General features: G+C 43.3%; 1 protein-coding gene across 2 annotated transcripts in view; it reads left to right on the forward strand.

The window, feature by feature from the left end:
• The window catches only part of LOC135555384 (protein shisa-6-like), a 77,434-nt gene that overhangs the window by 17,572 nt on the left and 43,086 nt on the right, over positions 1-16,776 (forward strand). The gene's annotated exons all lie outside the window — the stretch shown is intronic.

Below are 16,776 nucleotides of genomic sequence, written 5' to 3' on the forward strand. Positions count from 1 at the left end.
ACAGACGCCCTGCCACTATCATTAACCAGCCCAGTACAGCTTTCAGAAAGCATGGCTGTCTGGTGTCCCTAATGCTGAACATAGAGAAACAACTCCACAAGGAGGAGTGGAAAACAGGCTTGAATGTCTGTGCTGGTCTGTTCTCCAAAGTATGAAGCAGTCATGGGTTCTGTAGATGATTAGGATAGACAAGGAGGGTGACAAGCATTAAAATGGTTGCGATGTCATGATTAACAGTGTGTGTGTGTGTGTGTGTGTGTGTGTGTGTGTGTGTGTGTGTGTGTGTGTGTGTGTGTGTGTGTGTGTGTGTGTGTGTGTGTGTGTGTGTGTGTGTGTGTGTGTGTGTGGCGAGACACATTCTGATGATGTTAATGTGTCTGCAATTTTATAACCACTTCTTATAAATTTTAGGTGTCTGCAAGGTAAGTGGTATTTTACCAAGTGACAAAAACAAGTACTGTTTTACATTGGCTTCTAATTCAAATTCAAAAATATTTCCTTGCATATCTATATAGTTGTTTATACAAAGAATGTATGTGAAAATTAGGTAGTCTAACTGGGGTTTGAACAGCAATCCTCTGCCTTCCTGTTAGGCCACATCACTGCTGCCTGGTGTTACAGTAACTGTCATTACAAAGCCGAGGGCTTTTCCACCTCAAACAGCTGGCTGTCAACAGGCTCTCTGTCTGCTCCCTGTACCCCCTGTTACTATCACCAGTTTGGAGGGGGGGGGGGGGTGGCTGGGGTTGGCTGGGGGGTGGAGCATCACCAGTTTAAGACCATGCTTAGCCATTGTTCTCTCTCTTACGTCTGGTCTTAACAAGTGACGGTCACGGTTGATTTATATGGGAATCCTTGTTTGGCGTGGGCTACGGCCAAACAGTAGCCTGTGTTGAGTTTGGTTAATAAATTGGGAATTTGTAAACTCAATTCTCTGTCTGAACAATTGTTAATTTATGATCTAGCCAGGTCATTACAATATATACAGTGCCTTGCAAAAGTATTCACCCCCCTTGGTGTTTTTCCTATTTTGTTGCATTACAACCTGTAATTTAAATACATTTATATTTGGATTTCATTTAATGGACATAAACAAAATAGTCCAAATTGGTGAAGGGAAATGTAATGTTTAAAAAAATAATAATAATAAAGAACGTAAAAGTGGTGTGTAACGGCGTTCTTCGTTTGTCGCAAGAAAGTCGGACCGAAATGCAGCGTGTTGGTTACTCATGTCTTTAATGAAACAAATGACGATACATGAAATAACTTATAAATACAAAAACAACAAACGGAACGTGAAAAACCTATACAGCCTGTCTGGTGAACACTAACACAGAGACAGGAACAATCACCCACGAAATACAAAGTGAAACCCTGGCTACCTAAATACGGTTCCCAATCAGAGACAACAAGAATCACCTGACTCTGATTGAGAACCGCCTCAGGCAGCCAAGCCTATACAACACCCTTACTCAGCCGCAATCCCAAATACTACAAAAACCCCACTATGAAATACAACAACATAAACCCATGTCACACCCTGGCCTGACCAACTAATTAACGAAAACACAAAATACTAAGACCAAGGCGTGACATGGTGTGAGCATATGTATTCACCCCTTTTGCTTTGAAGCCCCTAATAAGATCTGGTGCAACCAATTATCTTCAGAAGTCACATAATTAGTTAAATAAAGTCCACCTGTGTGCAATCTAAGTGTCAAATGATTCTGAAAGGCCACAGAGTCTGCAACACCACTAAGCAATGGGCACTACCAAGCAAGAGGTACCATGAAGACCAAGGAGCTCTCCAAACAGGTCAGGGACAAAGTTGTGGAGAAGTACAGATCAGGGTTGGGTTCTAAAAAAATATCTTAAACTTTGAACATCCCACGGAGCACCATTAAATCTATCATTAAAAAAATGAAAGAACATGGCTCCACAACAAACCTGCCAAGAGAGGGCCGCCCAACAAAACTCATGGAACAGGCAAGGGGGGCATTAATCAGAGTGCAACAAAGAGACCAAAGATAACCCTGAAGGAGCTGCAAAGCTCCACAGTGGAAATTGGAGTATCTGTCCATAGGACCACTTCAAGCCGTACACTGCACAGAGCTGAGATTTACGGAAGAGTGGCCAGAAAAAAGCCATTGCTTAAAGAACAAAATAAGAAAGAACATTTGATGTTCGCCAAAAGGCATGTGGGAGACTCCCCAAACATATGGATGAAGGTACTCTGGTCAGATGAGACTAAAATTGAGCTTTTTGGCCATCAAGAAAAACGCTATGTCTGGTGCAAGCCCAACACCTCTCATCACCCCGAGAGCACCATCCCCACAGTGAAGCATGGTGGTGGCAGCATCATACGGTGGGGATGTTTTTCATTGGCAGGGACTCGGAAACTGGTCAGAATTGAAGGAACGATGGATGGCGCTAAATACAGGGAAATTATTGAGGGAAACCTGTTTCAGTCTTCCAGGGATTTGAGACTGGGACACAGGTTCACCTTCCAGCAGGACAATGACCCTAAAGCAACACTTGAGTGGTTTAAGGGGAAACATTAAAAGTCTTGGAGAAGCCTAGTCAAAGCCCAGATCTCAGTCCAATTGAGAATCTGTGGTATGACTTAAAGATTGCTGTACACAAGCGGAACCCATCCAACTTGAAGGAGCTGGAGGAGTTTTGCCTTGAAGAATGGGCAAAAATCCCAGTGGCTAGATGTGCCAAGCTGATAGAGACATACCTCAAGAGACTTGCAGTTGTAATTGCTGTAACCCTGCTACAATGCATCATACTGTAACCCCGTTACAATACACCGTACTGTAACCCTGCTACAATACACCGTACTGTAACCCTGCTACAATACATCATACTGTAACCCTGCTACAATACACCGTACTGTAACCCTGCTACAATACACCATACTGTAACCCTGCTACAATACATCATACTGTAACCCTGCTACAATACACCATACTGTAACCCTGCTACAATACATCATACTGTAACCCTGCTACAATACACCATACTGTAACCTTGCTACAATACACCGTACTGTAACCCTGCTACAATACACCATACTGTAACCCTGCTACAATACACCGTACTGTAACCCTGCTACAATACACCATACTGTAACCCTGCGACAATACACCATACTGTAACCCTGCTACAATACACCATACTGTAACCCTGCTACAATACACCATACTGTAACCCTGCTACAATACATCATACTGTAACCCTGCGACAATACACCAAACTGTATCTCTAGCATCTCTCTTCAGTCCCTAAATTCCTTTCAAGTTCATTTCAAGTGTGTATTATGATATTCTGGATCTTTTCCCCATGCATTCACGTGGAACTGTAAATATGTATTAATATCCATATGCTAATAGGGAGATATAACGGAATCTACAATCAAGATAGTTACAAGAAAAACAACTGCTTAGCACAATAGGAATGACCTCAAATTGTATTGAGCAAGATCCTTTAGTTCTCTGTGGGGGCGTACACTCTACTCATACAGACACTATAGGGCTGCAGGCTAACACACAGTAGCAAGCTCATATAGCTCACGGTAGATCGTTTATGTGGCTGGCTAGTGAAGTGTCTGTTGGAAGGCTTATGCAGTGAGTGTGATTTATAAATGATATCAGTGAGTGGTTTGAATTGGCAATGTCTATCCATCTCCACTCTTCCATGATGGATTGGCCAGGCAGACGTGTCCCTTAAGCCACTGTGGACCACAACAGATTTATTAGACACAGCTAAAGGCCAAGCCGCTGCCACACAGGAAATGCTTCAGGAGATTCCACTTCATTCATCTAAATGACAACCATTGAATTGATATAAGATGTTTTTGAAGCTGGTGAAGATATCTCTGCCAGCTGATATAAGTATCTCCATTTAGGGGAGTTTCTGAAGAGGGGTGGGGTTCTTCCTGCATTGTTTGGTGGTCATTGCGTGCTTGTTGGAGAATTTGAGAGAGAGAATCTTATTGTTACAATAAAACTATCCAAGATGTTTGACAGATTAGAGGTATGTTGGAATGGAATGGGCATAAATCAGAGTTAGAAATGATTTGTCCTCATATGAGACATTAACCTTGCAAATGAGAAATAAAAATCTTACCAAAGCTAAGTTATGTCACGAATGTAATAAATGCTAATCTGTTTGTCCTAACTGATTTAAGACAAAAATGTGAGGTCATTGCCAGTGGGCGTAGAATAATGTGGGTCGACTATTTCATAATATTGTTACAAATGTAATTTCATCATTCTGAACCCCAGGCCTTTTTCCTTCAAAAGTACCTCCTTTCACAAAACCTAACTGTTTTTGAGGTCAAAAAAATGATCCTTTGTCCATTGTGACGCTTTCAGATATCAAGTGAAAAAACATTACCCTTGTCTTAAGGATTTTTTGTGTCCCCCCCTTCACCCTCACCCCTCTGGCTGTGACATCCACTGATGTGCATCCTGCTTAATTATTTTTTCACAAGTTGCTCCCTGATTTTGTCCCAGGGGGAACTGGTTTCTTCTCATCCCATCCATTTAAGGTGACCTTGTCTCATAGGGACAGTGCAGAGTGCTGCAGCCCTCCCACATCCCTCCCTTTTTCTGTAATCCCTGAGGCTCCACATTGGTAGGGGAGGTCAAGTACACCAAGCAGGTGTCACCTGCATGACAACCTCCATTATGTAGATCGCTCCAAGTCTCAGGTCTAAAGGCAGACATTTCAGCTAAGTGATATCCCAGAAAGGAGGGGTGTAAGAGGAGGTCGGTACTGAAGAGGAGATATACAGTATACAGTATATTTCTATTTAACTAGGCAAGTGAGTTAAGAACCAATTCTTATTTACAATGGCGGCCTAGGAACAGTGGGGCAGAACGACAGATTTTTACCTTGGCAGCTCAGGGATTCGATCTAGCAACCTTTCTGTTACTGGCCCATCTCTCTAACTACTAGGCTACCTGTCGCCCCACTACACCACTACGAGGGACAGTCAAAGACCCAGTGCGGAGGAGTAAAGGGGTACCACGCCCTGTAGTGAAATGTTGTGGTTCCAAGACAAGTGGAAAAGGAAATGGCTGGGCAGGGTGTCTTAGCTGTGACCTCTACTCTTCACGCCAGACTGGGAGGGTGTTAAAAGCTTGACCCCTGAGGGACCTCCCAGTAGCGTGAGCCGCCCAGCTGTCCATCACCCCTCCTGACCAGTCTACTGTGACCACTTCACTGTGCCCTTTGGCTGTGTGACAGCCAGGGGAGGAGGAGAGGCATGCCACGCATGGCCCTGCTAGCTAGATCCTAATGGACAGTCCTGAGCACCAAGACGGACTGTAAATTCAACAATAGTGGGCCATTGTGACGGAGGCACAGAACTCTCTACCTTCACACACATACGACTCTCTCCCCATTATTGTGAGTTTTCTGTCTAAAAAAATACAGGAAGAAATTCTAAAGGATTTATTCATGGTGATATACCGTAGTTGATGGGAGAATATTCTCTTTGTTGCCTTATCTTTGGAAAGAGGCGCAATCCATTTTTATTTTAAGAACCAGGGCACTATTCAGATTTGGGGCTCTTGCAAGACATCTAAAGTGCTTCTTGTTAAGGTCATGTCTGTTGTGATATAACAGTTTATGCCATAGCATGCCAAATGTTGCGTTAGATGTGAACAAATTGTTTGCAACCGGTAGTTTAGATAATCTTGACATTATTTCAATCAATGCAGCATGGTGAAGGTAAATCATGGATTAATTCAGATGTATAAAAAATCCTTTGGGAATAGTTCACAAACCCAAAAAGGCTATCGAGCGACACTGCTCTCACTGACCTTGTTCCTTCTGTTCTCAGCAAGAGCCACATAGGTAGAAGCTGTGTTTTCCTTCTCTCTCCTGATGAGCATGTCTCTGAGCAGAGTACAGCCTCTGCTCTGTGCTGTAGGAATCTGGGACAGCCAAATGCACAATATGAATTGATTATAATCCTTATATCCTGTCTATTAAAGAAGCAGGCTAAAGGAAGTGATTAGGTAGGCTTCATGAGTCTCATGCTCCCTTAGTCCCACATGCCTTTAACAGTGGCCTGGGTGGCTGTGGGCTGGGGCTCAGCTCTCTATCCGCTCGCCTTCTGATTTGTATTATTTATTTTATTTGTTTTATTTTACGTTTATTTAATTAGGCAAGTCAGTTAAGGACAAATTCTTATTTCTTTATCTTACTGATAAACACACTGATACCCTCACATCACCTCTGGTGATCCATTGTCATTTCATGCATTATGCACTGCTGTTGTGTGTGTTTGTCCAGTGAAATCACATTTGAAGGGCCGGAGATGGATCAGCATGTACTGTGTGTGTGTGTGTGCGCGTGCAAGAGAAATATGCATATTGATGCCATCTGAGTTTTGATGGTACTCTGCATTATGAATTGGCATGGAAACAGATATAAATGCATTAATTCATTGCTTACTTATTCCAAAGTGTCTTCATGTCAAATTGGAAATATAATTATCTTTCGCCCATCTCCATATCAAGAGTTGGTGCATTTATTCTTGAGAACGTACCACTTCAGAATTGCAGAGCCTCCTTGAATTCCAATGTGCCTGTTGAGCTTGAGTTAGGATTCAGTGGGTACGACAGTGTTTACTATTCCGTTAAATGATTTTCACATTTGCATCATGTTGTGTGAATGTGCTTTGTGAAAATGATACACCAACTTGCACAGCAATACAAACATAACTGTACAGCCTTTTGTAGGGAATTTGTATTTGTGATCTCACACATTAAAGCACATGTTAAGTGTGATGCAGGTAAAAAAAGTCCTTGGGAGGCTAGTATGCCTTATTATAGTTCTCCTCGGGTTTAAGAGACTCCTATTCATTCTATCCTTTACATAGCATCCCATTCATAACTGTCTGTATCTCTTACTATGTTGAAAAGCAAGGACACTGTACGCTATAACGTTGTGATTGTCTCTGTGTGACTTAATGTTATGAGCTCCTGAAGGGGCGGAAGGTAGCCTAGTGGTTAAGTCAAATCAAATCAAAATCAAATCAAATGTATTTATAAAGTCCTTCTTACATCAGCTGATGTCACAAAGTGCTGTACAGAAACCCAGCCTAAAACCCCAAACAACAAGCAATGCAGGTGTAGAAGCACGGTGGCTAGGAAAAACTCCCTAGAAAGGCCAAAACCTAGGAAGAAACCTAGAGAGGAACCAGGCTATGTGGGGTGGCCAGTCCTCTTCTGGCTGTGCCGTGTGGAGATTATAAGAGTACATGTCCAAGATGTACAAATGTTCATAGATGACCAGCAGGGTCAAATAATAATAATCGCAGTGGTTGTCGAGGGTGCAACAGGTCAGCACCTCAGGAGTAAATGTCAGTTGGCTTTTCATAGCCGATCATTCAGAGAATCTCTACCGCTCCTGCTGTCTCTAGAGAGTTGAAAACAGCAGGTCTGGGACTGGTAGCACGTCCGGTGAAGAGGTGAGGGTTCCATAGCCGCAGGCAGAACAGTTGAAACTGGAGCAGCAGCACGGCCAGGTGGACTGGGGACAGCAAGGAGTCATCAGGCCAGGTAGTTCTGAGGCATGGTCCTCGGGCTCAGGTCCTCCGAGAGAAAGAAAGAAAGAAAGAAAGAAAGAGAGAAAGAGAGAAAGAGAGAAAGAAAGAAAGAAAGAAAGAAAGAAAGAAAGAAAAAGAGAGAGAATCAGAGAGAGCATCAGAGAGAGCATACTTAAATTCACACAGGACACCAGATAAGACAGGAGAAATATTCCAGATATAACAGACTGACCCTAGCCACCTGACACGTAAACTACTGCAGCATAAATACTGGAGGCTGAGACAGTAGGGGTCGGGAGACACTGTGCGTTGGGCCAGTAACTGAAAGGTCGCTGGGTCAAATCTCCGAGCCGAGTAGGTGAAAAATCTGCCGATATGCCCTTGAGCAAGGAACTTAACCCTAATTGCTCCTGTAAGTCACTCTGGATAATAGCATCTGGTAAAATGTAAAACATTCCCCCTGTCTTCCCAGCATAGCTTTATATTTCATTAGTTTGCTCATACAGTTGGAAACATCACACCATATTAAAGACAATGTCAGGTGGGTTATTTGAAGGATTAATTTACATCTATATATTGTATATAGATACACAGCCTTTTATTAGGGCAGGGATATATTGCTGTGTCTATCTGCATTAGGGCTGCATGCTCCATAAGCTCATTAATAAGAGACATGCATTATTCATCAACTGTGCATTCTGATGGCAAGGTATAAAACAGCATTTTTTTTATGTAAACAGGGAAGCAGTTGGACACTAGCGAGAGCTTGGGGGTTGAAGTAAAGATGAAGTATAAGACCACTGGCAGGGCTTATTACCTGTCGGGCTGGAGCACGAGGAACCAGAGATGAGAGGAAGGGTGACAATTACACAGCCATTCAGCTACAGGGCACGGCGTATGCTAGCATGAAATGCTATTAGGGGGCCGACAAAGTTGTGAATTGAATGCTATAATGATGAAAAAGCCCTCTATAACATGTCTAATCATGTTAGGATGGAGATTAGTGTTATCTGCACTCCACCTGTCAATATCTATTATGAGGAGAGAGCAGCACAGGGCAGTGGTGGACATGGAATTGCTTCTGTCAGCATGACGCCAACGAGCTAGCCAACACCAGAAGAGCAGCAGTGACCATACCACACCTGTCTGAATACTAATACCAGGGAGAGCAGATCTAGCATGCATAGCAGGACAGCTACAGTACTGTGCTGTATGTGGCCCAGACACTCAGTGCTGCTATTGAAGAAAGGCTGTTGTTCTGTAAAGGGAGGTTCTGCCATTACGTTGAAGGGATAGCTCATTCAAAGCTGGACCAAAGCTGACACAAATGGAGCAAATGGCTGAGAGATACAAACCATCTGACACCCAAATGCCAAAATGCTGCAACAAGCCCAGGACAGGCTGTGTATTTGGGGGTTTGTTCAAATCAAATTTATTTATATAGCCCTTCGTACATCAGCTGATATCTCAAAGTGCTGTACAGAAACCCAGCCTAAAACCCCAAACAGCAAGCAATGCAGGTGTAGAAGCACGGTGGCTAGGAAAAACTCCCTAGAAAGGCCAAAACCTAGGAAGAAACCTAGAGAGGAACCAGGCTATGTGGGGTGGCCAGTCCTCTTCTGGCTGTGCCGGGTGGAGATTATAACAGAACATGGCCAAGATGTTCAAATGTTCATAAATGACCAGCATGGTCGAATAATAATAAGGCAGAACAGTTGAAACTGGAGCAGCAGCACGGTCAGGTGGACTGGGGACAGCAAGGAGTCATCATGTCAGGTAGTCCTGGGGCATGGCCCTAGGGCTCAGGTCCTCTGAGAGAGAGAGAGAGAAAGAAAGAGAGAATTAGAGAGAGCATATGTGGGGTGGCCAGTCCTCTTCTGGCTGTGCCGGGTAGAGATTATAACAGAACATGTCCAAGATGTTCAAATGTTCATAAATGACCAGCATGGTCGAATAATAATAAGGCAGAACAGTTGAAACTGGAGCAGCAGCACGGCCAGGTGGACTGGGGACAGCAAGGAGTCATCATGTCAGGTAGTCCTGGGGCATGGTCCTAGGGCTCAGGTCCTCCGAGAGAGAGAAGGAAAGAGAGAAGGAGAGAATTAGAGAACGCACACTTAGATTCACACAGGACACCGAATAGGACAGGAGAAGTACTCCAGATATAACAAACTGAACTGAAACTGTTGGCTGTGATGTGTACAATGTCTTAGCTAATGTGGAAAGCCAATGGAGTGTCTACATTTTTCAGAATGTATTTACTCATAAATAGAGACACAGGTGCACGCAAACACACACACACACACAAACACACAGGAATATACACAATCAGCTCATCAGAGAGAGAAAGGAAACTGCAGTGAGTGCAAATCAGTGCCCAGTAGGGTGGAGAACAAGCAATGAGATGTGTGTTTTGTTATGCACATCGAATCCTCTAGCTTTTCGGCATAATGGTGGTGGTGGAACATTGAGCTGCAAGCGACAAGCTCTCATTCCAGCCACAAATGGCTGGTAATTGCAGCTCGGTGGGAATGGCGTCCCAAAATCACAATTGCGGCTGATGCATAGTCATCACACACTCTCCGCTGGCTGCTTCATTAGGCAACGCCTCAGAGTAGATTTAGAGTGACATGAGGAAGAAGGACAGGTCCATACATTAGAGCAGTACATTTTCCCTCACATATATCCTGTATATTTATATATGTATATACACTGAGTGTACAAAACATTAGGAACACCTTTCTAATATTGATTTGCAGCCCCTTTTGCTCTCAGAACAGCCTCAATCCGTCGGGCATGGAATGTGTCGAAAGCGTTCCACAGGGATGCAGGCCCATGTTGACTAATACTTCATACAGTTGTGTCAAATTGGCTGGATGTCCTTTGGGTGGTGGACCATTCTTGATACACATGAGAAACTGGAGCGTGAAAAACCCAGCAGCGTTGCAGTTCGTGCACACTCAAACCTGTGCGCCTGGCACCAAATACCATAACCCATTCACAAGCACTTAAATATGTTGTCTTGCCCATTCACCCTCTGAATGGCACACATACACAATCCATGTCTCAATTGTCTTGAGGCTTAAAAACCTGTCTCCTCCCCTTCATCTACACTGATTGAACAAGATTTAAAAAGTGACATCAATAAGGGATCATATCTTTCACCTGGATTCATCTGGTCAGTCTATGTCATGGAAAGAGCAGGAGTTCCTGATGTTTTGTTCACTCAGTGTATATCCTCTGTATCCTGTAATGTTCACTCATTCAGGGAAGCACAGCGTGTTAACTCTCTCTCAGACCTGTAACACGAACATAGTATTGACATCCTAAACAAATCCATAACCCATTCAGAAACACAGCTCTGTGTTGTTCACATTGAAGACACCCTGATGAAGGGAGTGGTTGGTTAGGGAAATGAAAAATCTAATATTTGTGGCATGAAGGAAAACGTGGGTTGACTTCAGAACTGTGCTATTGAATAAAATAGAGGTGTGAGAGCCGAGAGTGGGCCAGTATGACAGGCCTGTTATCAGTAGATCGTCCCTTGGGTGTTGTCCTGGAAAAGCAGAAACCAGGCTTCAGCAGCAGGCAGAACTGACAGAGAGAATGAGAGAGAAGTAGAGAGAGATGGAGAGAGAAGGAGAGGGATAGAGATTGGGAGAGAGGGCAGGAGAACCAGGCAGAAGACAAGGGTTTTGGATTTCTGAGGGGTGCAATCCCCAATAATGTGAGACATCAATCAGGACCATTTCCTCGTGCCGTGTGGCCACTTTTTATTAAAGCTCATTAAGAGAATGCAAGGAGTCTTTTATGCTAATTTCCCGTTCATCATGTTGCAGTGTGATATCGGCAAGAGGCTGGTCCCATTAATCTGGCCATGGAGAACAGTGGCTTTGAAGGCCATATCTTATAATAGCAGCTATTTGTCTTCCAACAAATCATTGTGGTGCACATTCTCATGAACTGTCGACACCGCCCATCAGTAATGGCATTTTCTAACACCAAAATCTTAAGAATCTTTCTTTTTTATATAGCCAAGTCGGTTACAACATTTAAAAAAATTATTGCCAAGTTGTTGACAATGGCAAACTATGATTTACTGGCAAAAAAGTTACCTTTCAACTATAATTATGAGTCAAATTACAGTTTTAAGCATCGGTTTGGGTTTAGATTACCACATATCAGAATATTTTTGGTGTGATATGGTTCAATAATATAGAGTAAAATACAGAAACATGACTAAATAATATCTAAGATGTTTTTATAGGAAAGGAAAATAAATAATTTGCCTTTATGGAGCAGTAATGATGCATTTAGCACTCATCTCCTCTTGTATCCTTATCATTCCAGGTGTCTGGACACTCATCTCCTCTTGTATCCTTATCATTACAGGTGTCTGGACACTCATCTCCTCTTGTATCCTTATCACTTCAGGTGTCTGGACACTCATCTCCTCTTGTATCCTTATCATTCCAGGTGTCTGGACACTCATCTCCTCTTGTATCCTTATCATTCCAGGTGTCTGGACACTCATCTCCTCTTGTATCCTTATCATTACAGGTGTCTGGACACTCATCTCCTCTTGGGTGTCTGGACACTCATCTCCTCTTGTATCCTTATCATTTCAGGTGTCTGGACACTCATCTCCTCTTGTATCCTTATCATTTCAGGTGTCTGGACACTCATCTCCTCTTGTATCCTTATCATTTCAGGTGTCTGGACACTCATCTCCTCTTGTATCCTTATCATTACAGGTGTCTGGACACGGTATCCTTATCATTTCAGGTGTCTGGACACTCATCTCCTCTTGTATCCTTATCATTTCAGGTGTCTGGACACTCATCTCCTCTTATCATTTCAGTATCCTTATCCTTATTTCAGGTGTCTGGACACTCATCTCCTCTTGTATCCTTATCATTTCAGGTGTCTGGACACTCATCTCCTCTTGTATCCTTATCATTTCAGGTGTCTGGACACTCATCTCCTCTTGTATCCTTATCATTTCAGGTGTCTGGACACTATCTCCTCTTGTATCCTTATCATTTCAGGTGTCTGGACACTCACTCATCTTATCCTGTCTGGACACTGTATCCTTATCATTTCAGGTGTCTGGACACTCATCTCCTCTTGTATCCTTATCATTTCAGGTGTCTGGACACTCATCTCCTCTTGTATCCTTATCATTTCAGGTGTCTGGACACTCATCTCCTCTTGTATCCTTATCATTCTGGACACTCAGGTGTCTGGACACTCATCTCCTCTTGTATCCTTATCATTTCAGGTGTCTGGACACTCATCTCCTCTTGTATCCTTATCATTTCAGGTGTCTGGACACTCATCTCCTCTTGTATCCTTATCATTTCAGGTGTCTGGACACTCATCTCCTCTTGTATCCTTATCATTTCAGGTGTCTGGACAGGTGTCTGGACACTCATCTCCTCTTGTATCCTTATCATTTCAGGTGTCTGGACACTCATCTCCTCTTGTATCCTTATCATTTCAGGTGTCTGGACACTCATCTCCTCTTGTATCCTTATCATTTCAGGTGTCTGGACACTCATCTCCTCTTGTATCCTTATCATTTCAGGTGTCTGGACACTCATCTCCTCTTGTATCCTTATCATTTCAGGTGTCTGGACACTCATCTCCTCTTGTATCCTTATCATTTCAGGTGTCTGGACACTCATCTCCTCTTGTATCCTTATCATTTCAGGTGTCTGGACACTCTCCTCTTGTATCCTTATCATTTCAGGTGTCTGGACACTCATCTCCTCTTGTATCCTTATCATTTCAGGTGTCTGGACACTCATCTCCTCTTGTATCCTTATCATTTCAGGTGTCTGGACACTCATCTCCTCTTGTATCCTTATCTTTCAGGTGTCTGGACACTCATCTCCTCTTGTATCCTTATCATTTCAGGTGTCTGGACACTCATCTCCTCTTGTATCCTTATCATTTCAGGTGTCTGGACACTCATCTCCTCTTGTATCCTTATCATTTCAGGTGTCTGGACACTCATCTCCTCTTGTATCCTTATCATTTCAGGTGTCTGGACACTCTCTCCTCTTGTATCATCATTTCAGGTGTCATCTCCTCCTCTTGTATCCTTATCATTTCAGGTGTCTGGACACTCATCTCCTCTTGTATCCTTATCATTTCAGGTGTCTGGACACTCATCTCCTCTTGTATCCTTATCATTTCAGGTGTCTGGACACTCATCTCCTCTTGTATCCTTATCATTTCAGGTGTCTGGACACTCATCTCCTCTTGTATCCTTATCATTTCAGGTGTCTGGACACTCATCTCCTCTTGTATCCTTATCATTTCAGGTGTCTGGACACTCATCTCCTCTTGTATCCTTATCATTTCAGGTGTCTGGACACTCATCTCCTCTTGTATCCTTATCATTTCAGGTGTCTGGACACTCATCTCCTCTTGTATCCTTATCATTTCAGGTGTCTGGACACTCATCTCCTCTTGTATCCTTATCATTTCAGGTGTCTGGACACTCATCTCCTCTTGTATCCTTATCATTCCAGGTGTCTGGACACTCATCTCCTCTTGTATCCTTATCATTACAGGTGTCTGGACACTCATCTCCTCTTGTATCCTTATCATTACAGGTGTCTGGACACTCATCTCCTCTTGTATCCTTATCATTTCAGGTGTCTGGACACTCATCTCCTCTTGTATCCTTATCATTTCAGGTGTCTGGACACTCATCTCCTCTTGTATCCTTATCATTTCAGGTGTCTGGACACTCATCTCCTCTTGTATCCTTATCATTTCAGGTGTCTGGACACTCATCTCCTCTTGTATCCTTATCATTTCAGGTGTCTGGACACTCATCTCCTCTTGTATCCTTATCATTTCAGGTGTCTGGACACTCATCTCCTCTTGTATCCTTATAATTACAGGTGTCTGGACACTCATCTCCTCTTGTATCCTTATCATTTCAGGTGTCTGGACACTCATCTCCTCTTGTATCCTTATCATTCAGGTGTCTGGACACTCATCTCCTCTTGTATCCTTATAATTACAGGTGTCTGGACACTCATCTCCTCTTGTATCCTTATCATTTCAGGTGTCTGGATCCTTATAATTACAGGTGTCTCACTCTCTCCTCTTGTATCCTTATCATTACAGGTGTCTGGACACTCATCTCCTCTTGTATCCTTATCATTTCAGGTGTCTGGACACTCATCTCCTCTTGTATCCTTATCATTTCAGGTGTCTGGACACTCATCTCCTCTTGTATCCTTATCATTTCAGGTGTCTGGACACTCATCTCCTCTTGTATCCTTATCATTTCAGGTGTCTGGACACTCATCTCCTCTTGTATCCTTATCATTTCAGGTGTCTGGACACTCCTTCTTGTATCCTTATCATTTCAGGTGTCTGGACACTCATCTCCTCTTGTATCCTTATCATTTCAGGTGTCTGGACACTCATCTCCTCTTGTATCCTTATCATTTCAGGTGTCTGGACACTCATCTCCTCTTGTATCCTTATCACTCATCTCCTCTTGTATCAGGTGTCTGGACACTCATCTCCTCTTGTATCCTTATCACTTCAGGTGTCTGGACACTCTCATCTCCTCTTGTATCCTTATCATTTCAGGTGTCTGGACACTCTCATCTCCTCTTGTATCCTTATCATTTCAGGTGTCTGGACACTCATCTCCTCTTGTATCCTTATCATTTCAGGTGTCTGGACACTCATCTCCTCTTGTATCCTTATAATTACAGGTGTCTGGACACTCATCTCCTCTTGTATCCTTATCACTTCAGGTGTCTGGACACTCTCATCTCCTCTTGTATCCTTATCACTTCAGGTGTCTGGACACTCATCTCCTCTTGTATCCTTATCATTTCAGGTGTCTGGACACTCATCTTCTCTTGTATCCTTATCATTTCAGGTGTCTGGACACTCATCTCCTCTTGTATCCTTATCATTCCAGGTGTCTGGACACTCATCTCCTCTTGTATCCTTATCATTTCAGGTGTCTGGACACTCATCTCATCTTGTATCCTTATCATTTCAGGTGTCGGGACACATCTCCTCTTGTATCCTTATCATTTCAGGTGTCTGGACACTCTCATCTGCTCTTGTATCCTTATCATTTCAGGTGTCTGGACACTCATCTCCTCTTGTATCCTTATCATTTCAGGTGTCTGGACACTCTCATCTCCTCTTGTATCCTTATAATTCCAGGTGTCTGGACACTCATCTCCTCTTGTATCCTTATCATTCCAGGTGTCTGGACACTCATCTCCTCTTGTATCCTTATCATTTCAGGTGTCTGGACATTTTTATTCTCTGTGTCTGGACACTTGTAATCTGTGGCAGGCAGGCGAGCGCAGGCAGGCAGGCAAGCGCAGGCATCCAAGCAGGCAGGCAGGCATGCAGGCTGGCGAGTGCAGGCAGACAGTCAGCCAGGCAGGCAGGCACGCAGTGAAGCAGGCAGGCAGCACAGCGGTTCTATCAGACCAGATCTGTCCCTGGGCGAGTTGAGTCTTCATGGGGGGAGAGACTGCAGCTCGAGGCACATCATATTCTTCCATCTCTCTACAGCCCCAGACAACAGGCTGGGCAAAAGGACTGTGGGTGCCGCCAACTGTGAAATGAATTGAACTTGTGATCCGAGGGGTAGAGACTAGTATTTACCCTGAGGAGGCATGTGTGTGTCCACGCAAACATTAGCCCATGACAAAGGAACAACAGAGCCCAGAGGCAATGCATCCCAGGTCAGTTTCTTTCCACACCAAGATGTCTACGGACATGGCTGGATTACTGCACCAGTTGACTTGGGTGACATTGCAGCTTTTTCATTTGGCTCTTGTGTGGGATAAATGTTTTGGGGAAAAAGTAATGTTAAAATCTGTAGTGTTAAACATGTCAGATATTTTTCAATCATTAATATTCTTTCAATGATAATTTTTCAAAGAGCCACATTATTGTTCTAGGAATAGACTTTCAACCAGTAAATCAATAATTACACAGGGGACCAGAAGGTTAAGAACACCGGCTAAACACATGCTCACCATTTTGGGGATATAATAGAATTTTATCAGTGGACTCAAGAATTCAATTACAGTACAGCCTGCTTCTGGGCACACTGATAAATATTTGTAGGGGGCTGTTACATTTTAGTGGAAAATATATTTTCATTGTCTGCCCACCCGACACAGAGGGGATGGATGGAGGCT

This window comes from Oncorhynchus masou, chromosome 15 (assembly GCF_036934945.1).
Source record: "Oncorhynchus masou masou isolate Uvic2021 chromosome 15, UVic_Omas_1.1, whole genome shotgun sequence".
NCBI lineage: Eukaryota > Metazoa > Chordata > Actinopteri > Salmoniformes > Salmonidae > Oncorhynchus > Oncorhynchus masou.